Genomic DNA, 12,312 nt, shown 5'->3' on the forward strand with positions numbered 1-12,312 from the left:
CTCCGCGGGAAGCCTGCTTCTCCCTCTCCCACCCCCCCCCCCTTGGTTCCCTCTCTCACTATGTCTCTCTCTGTCAAATAAATAAATAAAATATTAAAAAAAAAAAGTTACACAGTGGAAATTTTGCACTGTGTTTTCTCTGAGAAAGTAGTTCTTTCTTCCATTCCTGGTTTCCATGACTGTGATAAGAACAGAACCATGATTCAATGGTAAAACTGATAACAATGTTGTGTTATTAATCACATCAATAGTTTGGTTTTTAAATTGGAATGAAGGTAAAGCCTATCAAAAATTATATTGAGATTTTTTTTTAGTTTCTCTAGTGAAAAAAATTAAGCCCTCTCATCTAAAAACTTAATGATTTCTGAAAATGTTATTTGCCTCCATTTTTCAAATGCCCACAGTAAAGGTCTACTTCCTTGTGCATTTTTTCATATAGTATCAGCCTGGGTCATGGTAATGCTGTCATCTGTTACAGCAGCAAGCAATGGGAAAATAATAGCGCCGTGAGTGCAATGTTGATTACACACATTAAACTCAGGAAAATTCAATCAAATCTCATCAATTTCAATAATTTACCATCACACGTCCTTGTCTAGTTAGAGATAAACAATTTAATTTTGAATGAAGCATTTGGAGAAATTTCTACTTCAGAATGAAAGTAAAGATGAACAGATTTCCTATGCTCACATACGGAAAGTTAACTACATATTCCTAAAAAGTTCTGTGCTTAATCTTGGCCTGCTATGAAACTAATACTTAAAAAAAAAATTAAATCTAAAGATACTCAATTCGACCTTCCATTTTCATTTACAGCCTGGATACATGATAGAAGAGGAAAGGGGTGATATTACTCCTGGAAAAAAGTATTTGCTAAAGGAGAAATGATAGTTCAAGAATTCCTGTAGCTCCTCTACCAATCCCTGGCACCTGAGCCGGCAATGGAATCGACAAGGACAGCTAAGAGTAGCAATGAATCTAATCCCTCTGTGGCCAAACAACGTTTGTTTAATTTTAGGGAGATATAGTTGACCATCTTTAGTCCATTTCTGAATGCTTATTATTGCTTGCTATCAGGATAAAGAAGAGCATCAACTGGTTGTCCCTGAAGCGGACCTCCTAATTATACATTGTTAGTAGCTAACAGTGAGGGCATGCATCCCCTTGGCCCTCTGCTCTAATACATATACACCTTGGGACCACAATCCTGAGCAACCTGTAAGAATATAGAGATCAAATTTAGATTAATTTAGTTCTGGTATTATTTCCTCAGAAAGTCCACCCATGACCACTTCCCACCCCCAGCCATTCCCTATCCTATTTTGTTGTTGTTGTACTTCTTGAATAGCACACACCACTTTCTAAGCATTTTTATTTATGTATTTGTGAATTTGTTTATGGTCTCCTCCCATACACACACACACTACCACCCCACTGCCATTTTAACTTCATGGGGTACAGGATCAGGGTCTTCTTGTTCAGAGCTCTATCTCTGGTGCCTAGAACTAGGTTTGACTTTCTCTGTGGTGTTAGAGTGATCCATACCAGAGAGAAATCCGCAATTTAGCAGAAGGAGACTTTCTTCTCTTTGGTTCTTAGAGAAACAGGAACAACACAAACTAGATGAGTTAATTCAATTAATGTATTTTGGGTGCTAATCACAGTTTTGTAAATCACAATCACATTTTCACATTTATCTATATCACTATTTCAGAGATTATTTGATTTTCATTTTCATTTCTATTTAATCATTTTTCTGGTAAGGAAGTCTAATACTTATTTCTAAATTTTTCTATCCCATGAGCATACTATTATGTGCACCATAATTATGTGCGCCATACATTATGTGCACCAGAACAGAAGTGTACTATAAGAGCTACAACTTAAAAGAATTGTCCAATAGATAAGACTAGTCATAATTCATATAATTATGAATTTGTATTTCATATAATTCATATAATCACTCTACTGACAGATATATTTTTAAAATTCAAGTTGTTGGTTTATTGAGTATTCTTAAAGAAAACACACCTGTAATATCCCATAATCATGAGGTGGAAAGGACCAACAAATCCTTCCAATTCTATTCCAATTCTTTTAGGAATGGCTCTATTTTGCTCCTTCTGTCAACCCTTACCTTAATAGTAGTCTACTCTTTATGGGAAACAAAAAACACTTTCAACAACTTGAGAATCAACTTGGAAGAAGTACAAAAAATGGAGGTGTTTCAGTTGGTCAGAGCGGAGCTTAAATTCTATCTCGGTCACTAACTGGCTACATAAAGTTTGAAATTGACCTTTCTGAGCTGATCCCTGCTTTTTCAATCTGGTCCTGGATACTCGTGACTTCCAGTTATCGCTTAATGGATGTGTATTTCTATAGATAGCCAGATTCATAATTCTCTAATAAAGACCTTGCCTATGATAAATATAGAGAGATAAGTTTAGCTATCTCATGGTTTCAACAGCTAAAATCTAGCACAATGTCTTTGTCACTCTACAACACTAAATTTCAGGTGCATACTTGGCTTACAGAATCTGGAGACCATTATGAAAAAATTTTCTGTAACTAATGATTTAGTTTTTTAAGTAAAGTTATTTTTAAGTTTTATGTACTTCATGAGATATTTGGTACTTCAGCACACATGGCTTCACAAAAAAGCTGAAGGATACCAAAGTCAGTTTTGAATTTTGCACTGACTGTAACCCTGTTAAATACCTATTCTGTGCCTCAAGTTTAGCATTTATAATAAAGAGAAGTTTCAGTAGTTTAAAAGAATATGTAAGAGAATGACTCATGATTCAATTAAATCCATAAAAAATACTAAAGTGCTAAGGCAACAAGTATTCTATAAATGCCGAACAGATAAACTGTGTCAACTACAGAGGGGAGAAAGGATTAATATGTGAATTTGTAAATAAGCCTTACATAGATATTTACTATAGAAAAATAAAGTTACTCTCTCTAGTAGGTTGAACAGTGTCCCTCACAATTTCATGTCTACCTGGGTCCTCAGAATATGATATTACTAAGAAATGAGGCCTTTGCAGATGTAACTTGTTAAGCCCCTTGAGATGAAATCATCTTGGATTTAAGGTGAGCCCTAAATCCAGTGACTGATGTCCTTATAAGAAAAGGAGAAAACAGAGAGGCATAGACAGAGGAAATGGCCATGTAAAGGTGGAGGCAGAGTTTGAGGTTATACTGCCAAAAGCTAAGGGACCCCTGGGGCCACCAGAAACTCTAAGAGGCAAGAAAGAATCTTACCTAGAGCCTTCTGGGATTGTGGCCATTCTGGACCTTGCTTTTGGACTTCTGATCTCTAGAACTATGAGAGAATAAATTTGTTTTAAGCCACGCAGTTTGTGGCAATTTGTCATAGCCGTCCTAAGAAACTAATACATTCTCTCTGTATTCCAATAAAGTGGAAGCTGATACAGCAGTTTCATAAGTGTAAATGGTGATGTCAAAGTCTCGAACTGATAGGAACATACAAGTATAAGGAAAGAACAAAGAGAAAAATTAGTGGGAGTTTGCAATGATGGTTGCTAGTAGTAGTAAGTCAACTTTAAAAGGAATATACTGCCCTCTATTTGGAGTTGTTCCCTCTTAAATCCTATAGATAGATGTTATCCTAAAGTAATGTAACTTCTTCTAATCCCATACTTTCAAGAAAGTCAGACTGGTCTAAACAGGTATTGGTCATTTTTTTAAGAAAATGATGAGATTTTAAATACATAAATAAATATTAAAAAAGAAAATTATGACATTTATTTATTTTAGAATCCCAATTGAAATACTGACATGAATAAATAATAAATATTTTATGATGGTACATGATCAGTAGCAAAGGTATTCTTAAAATCACTTAAGTGAACATAATTTAAGAGTGCAGGGCTTGAACTCACGACCCTAAAATCAAGACCTGAGCTGAGATCAAGAGTCAACCGCTTAACCTACTAAGCCACCCAGGTGCCCCAAGAAAACATAATTTAAATAAGCCAACAAATTAAAAATTATTTCTGTTGTTGAAGAACTGGATTCATAAAGTAAATAAACTCATTTTTGATTAATGGAAATTTAGGTATGACATTTTGAGTAATGGAAATTTAGGTATGACAAATACACAGGGGAAAAAAATAAATATTCTTTTGGCCTAGGGTATACCTTATCTTGACACTGGCAAAGATACTATTAAGTATGCATTGCTTTGCTTGAGGCATCAGACCAGCATGATTAAAAATTGTTTGTCTCCTAATACCCCAAATTAACCATTTTTAAAGTAATACTGAACTCAGCTATCTAATTTGCTATATAAATTTAAGACATTATGAAAGCAACATTTTTAGGTAATTTTCAGTTCACCTATTTTCTCTGTATACAGCATTATGTTTCTATACTTACTTAAATCTCAAAATTCAAAATACCCTAATTCACTTATATATATTTTTTTATTTTATTATGTTGTGTTAATCATTAGTTTTTGATGTAGTGTTCCATGATTCATTGTTTGCGTATAACACCCAGTGCTCCATTCAATATGTGCCCTCTTTAATACCCATCACCAGGCTAACCCATCCCCCAACCCCCTCCCCTCTAGAACCCTCAGTTTGTTTCTCAGAGTCCATGGTCTCTCATGGTTCGTCTCCCCCTCCGATTCCACCCCCCTTCATTTTTCCCTTCCTACTATCTTCTTCTTTTTTTTAACATATAATGTATTATTTGTTTCAGAGGTACAGGTCTGTGATTCAACAGTCTTACACAATTCACGGCGCTCAACATAGCACATAACCTCCCCAGTGTCCATCACCCAGCCACCCCATCCCTCCCAGCCCCCATCACTTATATTTTTTATTTTTAAAAAGTTATGACCTATAGTATAATTCTATGTTGATCTTCTTAACAAAAATTGAGAATAGCAAATAGTGTGAAAGGTTCAAATACTTTAAATATATTTTGAGAGATAAAAGATCTATTCATATATTTTACCCCAAATACACAGAAATGCATATATTTAAAAAATTAGAAATTATTTTCAAAAATTCCCTTAAAGACCCTCAAAATCATAAGGATGGTACATGTAGATATCCATCATTAAACGTTATATGTTCAAAGGAGGAAATAATGAAGGAATATCCTTCTAGGAAAGCGCAAACATCAATTATTGTTTTTCTCTTTTTTTAACCTGAGAAATGTGCAGTAACTGACTATTAGTAAATGAAATTGTTTCTGTAGTTAATACATTTTAGTTAGCCAACCTTCTAATCAATCTTAGAGTCACCAAATATTCAAAAGGTGTAAATAAATGGTTCTAATAACTCAGAGATGAGTCTATTTATACTCGAACTGTTTTTAGAGACATTGGTCTCCTAACAGTTTATAAGCTCAGCAAGATATAGATAATTAAGGTATTTATACAATTGGGTAGAAAGTGAATACAGTTATGTCAATAGCTAGAACAATTTCCATTGAATGAATGAATAAATAAATAAACCAAACACAAAAAACCAATGTTTAAAATGGGTCAATATAAAAAATTTTAAAAATTTAAAAATAAAACAGATCTACAGATTATTAATAGCAAATAATTATATTTCAAAAGAAAGAGAACTGGTATTGAGGATCAAATGACTCAACAATAAATATTAGTAAGGAGTAGGTTATGGAGTGTTTATTGAATTCTTGCTTCTTTTTTAGGTATGCTCAATTCACAGTGCACAATAAAACTATGAGATAGAGCAAATAATAAAAATGGTAGGGAAAGAAGTATCTATACAGTAACCATGCTAAACACTTTAGGACATGGTTTCAGGGTATAATTATAATAATGAGGATAAAGGAAAAGAAAGAAGAGCAGGAGGAAGGGCAGAAGAGGAAGGAGAAGGGCTAACTATTTTTAAAGTACTTCAGTATACTGTCATCTCTAATATACAGATGAGCGAACTGAGCCTAAAAGTACATGAGGGCCTGCCCAATATCTCACAGCCAACAAGGTGTAGTGCAGAAACTTAAATCCAGATCTTCTATTTCTTTTTTTAAAATATTTTATTTATGTAGAGTACGCGCTTGTGAGTGGGGGAGGAACAGAGGAGATGGGAGAGAGATGGGAAAAGAATCTCAAGCAGACTCTGCACTGAGTTTGGAGCCCAACCCGGGCTTGATCCCATGACCCCAAGAGCAAGACCTGAGCTGAAACCTTGAGTAGAACTCTCAACCAACTGAGCCACCCAGATGCCCCCCAGATCTCCCCCAAGATCTTCTATTTCTAAACCTCATATTCCTTCCACTATAATGTATTGTCTCTTTGTTCCCTGAAATGAGAAATATGTAGCAAAACTCTTAAATCCTTTGGTTAAAATAAAAATCTCACTCAAAAATAAAAAATTTAAAAATTAAAATCTCCCAAATTACTGTTGGGAGTACCACAGTATTTATAAAAATAAAAATCAGGTTTTAAAAAGTTGTTGTTATATAAATTTATAGAGAGCAAAGTCCTCTTTGAATCACCCTCAATTTTAAATATAGGATATTGGCAGTGAGAAGGTGCTCCCCAAACCATTAGTGAATTATATACTATGAAGGGAAAAAATAAGAGCCTATAGAAATGTAGGAAAGCGTAGTTCATATAGGGGGAGTCAATGAAGTTCTCCCCAAGAAGGTATTTTATAATAAATAATAATATAATACTTCATGGAATTTGTAATATAGCAGAGAAGAAAAATGTTCAACTAATAATTACATAACCACTTATATATTTATAACTGAGGACTAGTCATTATCCTTGATAATCCACACAATTCCATACTTAATTCATTTGTTTATATGACTCCTCAGCCTGAAAATGATCTCCTTTCACCTTTCAAATGTCTTCTGTCCTATGTTTCATGTTATTTCAAGCCTAGTTCAAGTCCCATTTCTTACTTGCAGCTCATTGAGCACTCTATCTCCATGGAATATCTTTAGTACTTAATGACTTACTCAGCAATAGCAAATGGGTTTCATTTTATATCCAACTTCCATCAATTGGTAATGGTTGTCTAAAGTTTTGTCTTCAGGAAGAGTCTTTGATCAAGTTCTGGTTTAGTAGCAGAGAGAACCATGATGGACTGGTGATGTCCTTCAGGGGCACTGAAGGGGAGTAGGACATCAGGTCCAAGGCATTCATTTGACAGGAGTGCTGATATTTTCACTTTTACAGCATTCATTTGACACCAAATCCAGGGTCTACAGCATGCATTTAATACTGAGAGTGGCTTATTTTATTTTTATTTTATTTTATTTGTATTTATTTATATCATGCCTCTTCAAGAATACCATAAGATTCCTACAGTCAAGGACCATATATAACTCTTTATGTTCACAGCGTCTAGGCATGTCTTGCAAAGTAGGCAGCTGCTGACGATAATGAAATGACTTTTTTTTGAATTCACTCTTATTACTATTATTCATAAACTCAATTTGTCTCGGCTTCTCTTGAAAGATTATCAATGCTGAAACCATGTCAGAAAGAACTCTGTAACATAAACTATAAACTTTAAGAAATACACTTTGTCATCTCCAGGTTCAAATGAAACATTAGGAAATTGGTAATATTTGAAGGTTAAACATATGTCTACCAAATAATTTAGTGGGATGAAGAGAAGATAAAGTAAATACACATTTTTAAGTGGATTTAAATTGTTTTTAAAAATTCCAAATCTGTGTCTTTTAAAATATATTTTATATATTTAGTATGTCCTAGAATTTTTATCCTTTTTTAGTAGACTGCATCTTCCTGCACATAAGTGTTGAAGAAATCCATATCGATTAGTTTAGAGTTACATTAGAGAAATAGTTCCATTTTACATTCCCCAAGCAAATGTATTTATCATATTCCATAACAGCTCACAGTTTGTTATACATTAACTGCTCATTCTCTGTGCCAGTAAGACTGTGCTGGAACAGCAAATGAATTTGGTGCGTTCATTTAAATGATTCTGCAAACCACAGGCTACCCAGTTGTCTAATGATAAGAGAGCCCCAAAGCCACCTGATCTCCATTATACTCCCTTATGTTTTTGGACTAGCATGGTCAGTACTGTCAGGATCCCAATACCGAGAAGAGTGAGAAGGAAAAGTAGACCTCAGACATAATGATGAAAGGGGGCTTTATTAATTCAGGCACCAATGATGATGTGGCTAGATTAGAAGGAGAATGAAATATAGGGTCTGAAGTGTTTTATCTGCTCCAAGACCAGTGCTGGTTTTGGCACTTCTCACTTCTAGTGAGTTGCAAAAAAAACAAGCAGGTGCTAGCAATCTGAGAGACCACATGCCAGCTACAGCTGCTTCAAACTGATTCAATTACATCTGCCTGAATAGTCCCAGGACATCAAACCAGTTGAAGAGATCCATAGGTTGCAAGGATACCTAGTCTGTCCTGAGACAACCACCTGCAAATCTCCAGGTTTGGATATGAATGATCATTCTATCCCCAGGCATAAGAAAAAAGACGGGGCAGGGGGGGATGGGGAATGCGATTTTAATTCACTTTAAAATTAAAAATTGGTTGGAGCCAGCACAAAAGGCCTCTTGTAATTTTCATGTTTAAAATCTGACAGTAGCTGAGGTCTTAAGGATACCTTGAAACAGCCTGATTTTGTGAGAACATTTCCCAAATCATTGGGTACAGCACATTTACAGAACATGCTCTTGGGATCCGGACTTCGCTCCAAACCTTGTTTGTACAAAAAGGGGCCAAGCAGCTGGGAAATTCTGGAGTGGAGTGTGTCCTCATTAGTTCCCATCTGCCACCAGAACTCAGCTCATGGCAAGTTTGGCTAAGTCCTGGTGTACTCAGGTCCAAATGTGGGTCAGTTTTAATTACACTATACAGAATTCAGTGTGCAGTTTTTAAATCCTTATTATACAGCACAGAGGAATGGGCAGCTCTCCAGCTAATCAATTTTTTAAAAGTACATATATAAAATTTTTAAACCAGGGTAGACAGACAGTGGGTGGAAAAAAAATCTTATAAATGAGTACAAGGGTTACTTAAGAGAATTATTAGTGAAATTGGGTCATGAGCAAGTTCTGTTTTAAAACTTCAAAGTCAGAAACAAACTGTTCCATTGGTAAGATAGGAAACTTAAATAAGGTACACAATGCCCCCTTGCTCTTTAGTTTGAATAAGTAACAAGGCTGAAGCCAGTTTACAGTAAACACCTACAGGGGCACTAGCTTTCATGGAAGCAGATATACTTCCTGTTCTGTCATTCTTCACACCTTGTCCCTTTCAATGTTTATCACTCATGGCAGGGACTGTAGAAAAGGAAAAAAAAATCATAAACTACCTGTTAAGAGTGAAAAACAAAGGAGCGCCTGGGTGGCTCAGTCAGTTAAGTGGCTGCCTTCAGCTCAGGTCATGATCCCAGGGTCCTTGGATCGAGCCCCACATCGGGCTCCCTGCTCAGAGGAGAGCCTGCTTCTCCCTCTCCCTCTGCCTGCTGCTCTGCCTACTTGTGCTCTCTCTCTCTGTGTCAAATAAATAAATAAAATCTTTAAAAAAATTTTTTTAAAAAGTGAAAAACAAAGATGAGGGGGAAAGAGAGAAAGGAGAGCAGAGTGCACATGTGCTGAGTTGCAGACCCTGGGCATGACTTGGTTCTCAGCACCATCCACACCAACTGGGGCCAGAATCAACCCATGCAGTCTATGTTCAGAATCCATCCTGTCCAAAAGCTTCATCAGGTGCAGGAGAGCTAAAACACTAAGCCTTCAAAGACAACTATCAGCAAAAAATCCAGGAGTGAAGATATAGGCAGTCAATGCTGGGCATTTAACAACAGCACAATGCACCATTTTTGATGGATAAAATGTCCTTTGGCACAAGCCCTAATGATGACCCCCCCGCCCAAAAAAAGAACATTGAATGAATGCTTGAAGTATTTTGGAGGCTTTTGACCGAGTTGTTATAAAGCTCATCCATCAAAAATGCAGTATGGAATTCTATGGGTTCAAATATTAGCAATTCAACATGTACTAGCTGTGTGATCTTAGACATATTCCTTCTTCTCTCTGAGTTTAAGTTTTCTCACCTGTAAAATGGGGAATAACATCCACCTAATAGAACATTGTAAGGATTATCAATAATACAGATAAAACATCTGGAATACAAAAGTCACTCAATAAATGTTAACTATTAACCTAACTGTTATGAGTTAAGTTGAGCCCTCCCCTCAAAAAAAAAAAAAATGTTCGAGTCCTAACCAAAGTAAAATGGGTCCCACAAAATGGGACCTTATTTGGAGATAGGGTTTTTACAGAAGTAATCAAGTTAAAGTAAGATAATTAGAGAGGGCCCTAATCCAATATGACTGTGTCCTTATAAAAAAGGGAAATTTGGACACACAGATAAGCATGAAGACATGAGAATGTGAAAAGACACAGAGAGAAGACAGCCATCTCTAAGTGTATAAGAGAGAAGCCTGGAACAGATCCTTCCCTCCCAGCCCTCAGAAGGAACTGGCCCTGCCAAAACACTGATATTGAACTTCTGGACTGTGAGAACCAAATTTCTCTTGTTTAAGCTGCCTAGTTTGTGATGCAGCCTAGCAAACTAATACCCAACTAATTAAAAATTTCATTAATCATCAATGTTTACCTTGACTCATCATGGTCAAAGCTGTACACCTGACATCAGGCAAGACAACTTTATGAACTCTGCTGAGTAATAGTCTATTCCATATATTATCTAGTGCTTTTTCCTTCTTTTCTGATTGTTGTTCAGACAGATACTGCTACAACATAAACAGGATGGCAGGAAAAAACTGGTTTACTATAATTAAGATCACCTAGTTTTTATTAAAGATAATTAAGGGAAAATCATACACACAAATTCATAATCCACTTTCCTACTATTGAGGGAGTTTGCATAGGAGAGTATCAGGACATTTTACCACACCAATGCCTTTCTCATGAAGGGAATCAAGAAAAAAAGACTTATACAGCCATTTACTCATTGCCAACTATGCACCCCAAATCTGAGGCTGCTTAGATTGTGACAACCTTCCCAACAGAACCACCTAGTTCACTAGGATGCATAAGAGTATATGGTTTAATTGGGGAGGATGTGTTCTTCATTGTTTGCAAGAGATTGGTTTTAAGGATATCTGACTTTCAAAAGAGGGGTGATAGTTGTCTGGGAGTTGTATCAAAGCCCTTTCCATTGAAAGGTACATTTCCATAATCACAGACAGTGAAGTGGATGTAATTATCCTCATCTTAAGTTTTTCTTTAAATAGGCCCAGCCTTCTACAGACATACAGCATGTGGACTTAGAAATGGTGAGTCTAGGGGTGCCTGGGTAACTCAGTTGGTTAAGAGACCTAATCTTGGTTTCAGCTCAAGTCATGATCTCATAGGTCGTGAGATCAAGCCCCATGTTGGGCTCTGCGGTCAGGGGTAGTCTGCCTGGGATTCTCACCCTCTACCCCTCCCCTTAACTTGTGCCTGCTCTCTCTCTCTCTCTCTGTCTCAAATAAATAAATAAATAAAATCTTTAAAAGAAAAAAAGGGGGGGGAGAAAATTAGTATGTAGGGAATACAGGGGTGCCTGGGTGGCTCAGTCATTAAGCGTCTGCCTTCGGCTCAGGTCATGATCCCAGGGTTTGGGGATCGAGCCCCGCACTGGGCTCCCTGCTCCGCGGGAAGCCTGCTTCTCCCTCTCCCACTCCCCCTGCTTGTGTTCCCTCTCTCTGTGTGTCTCTCTGTCAGAAAATAAATAAAATCTTTAAAATAAAAATATGTAGGGAATACTAATGAATGTTGTACACCAAATAAAGCATTTTGTATACCTAATCTACTTTAATCCTCACATCTATCATTTAAAAAATAGGTGCTCTTATCACCACATTTTAGACAAAAATGAGGTTTAGTAAGGTTAGGCAACCTTGGTCAGGTCACATAGCTACTGCAGTGCAGAACTGGGATTTCAATGCAGGCCATTTGGACTCCAAAGCTCCTAAATTCAAACTCAGGCAAGAGATTTACAGTCCAGATATCCTAAAAGGTATTTGCAATTCAGACTCCTTTAAAGCATCTGAAGTCACATAGATAGTAGATGTCTTGCTAAATCTGACTCAGTTTATTCTCCTTAAGAAGAAATCAGTTATTTACAAACACAAACTTCAATCAACTTAGATAAAATTAATCCCATTATAAGAATATCTGAAGGTCTTTTAGATTCAGTACAGTAATAGCTTTTTTATGATTAGTATTCCAGCAACTTGACATAGTCCATTTAATTCTTGGAGATAGGCAATCAACTCTCAA

At 36.2% G+C, this 12,312-nt stretch overlaps 1 protein-coding gene across 1 annotated transcript in view; it reads right to left on the reverse strand.

Annotated features, from left to right (window-relative positions):
* The window catches only part of ZBTB20 (zinc finger and BTB domain containing 20), a 632,172-nt gene that overhangs the window by 553,375 nt on the left and 66,485 nt on the right, over window positions 1–12,312 (reverse strand). The window lies entirely within an intron of this gene.

The sequence above is a fragment of the Neomonachus schauinslandi genome, chromosome 1 (genome assembly GCF_002201575.2).
Source record: "Neomonachus schauinslandi chromosome 1, ASM220157v2, whole genome shotgun sequence".
Lineage (NCBI taxonomy): Eukaryota > Metazoa > Chordata > Mammalia > Carnivora > Phocidae > Neomonachus > Neomonachus schauinslandi.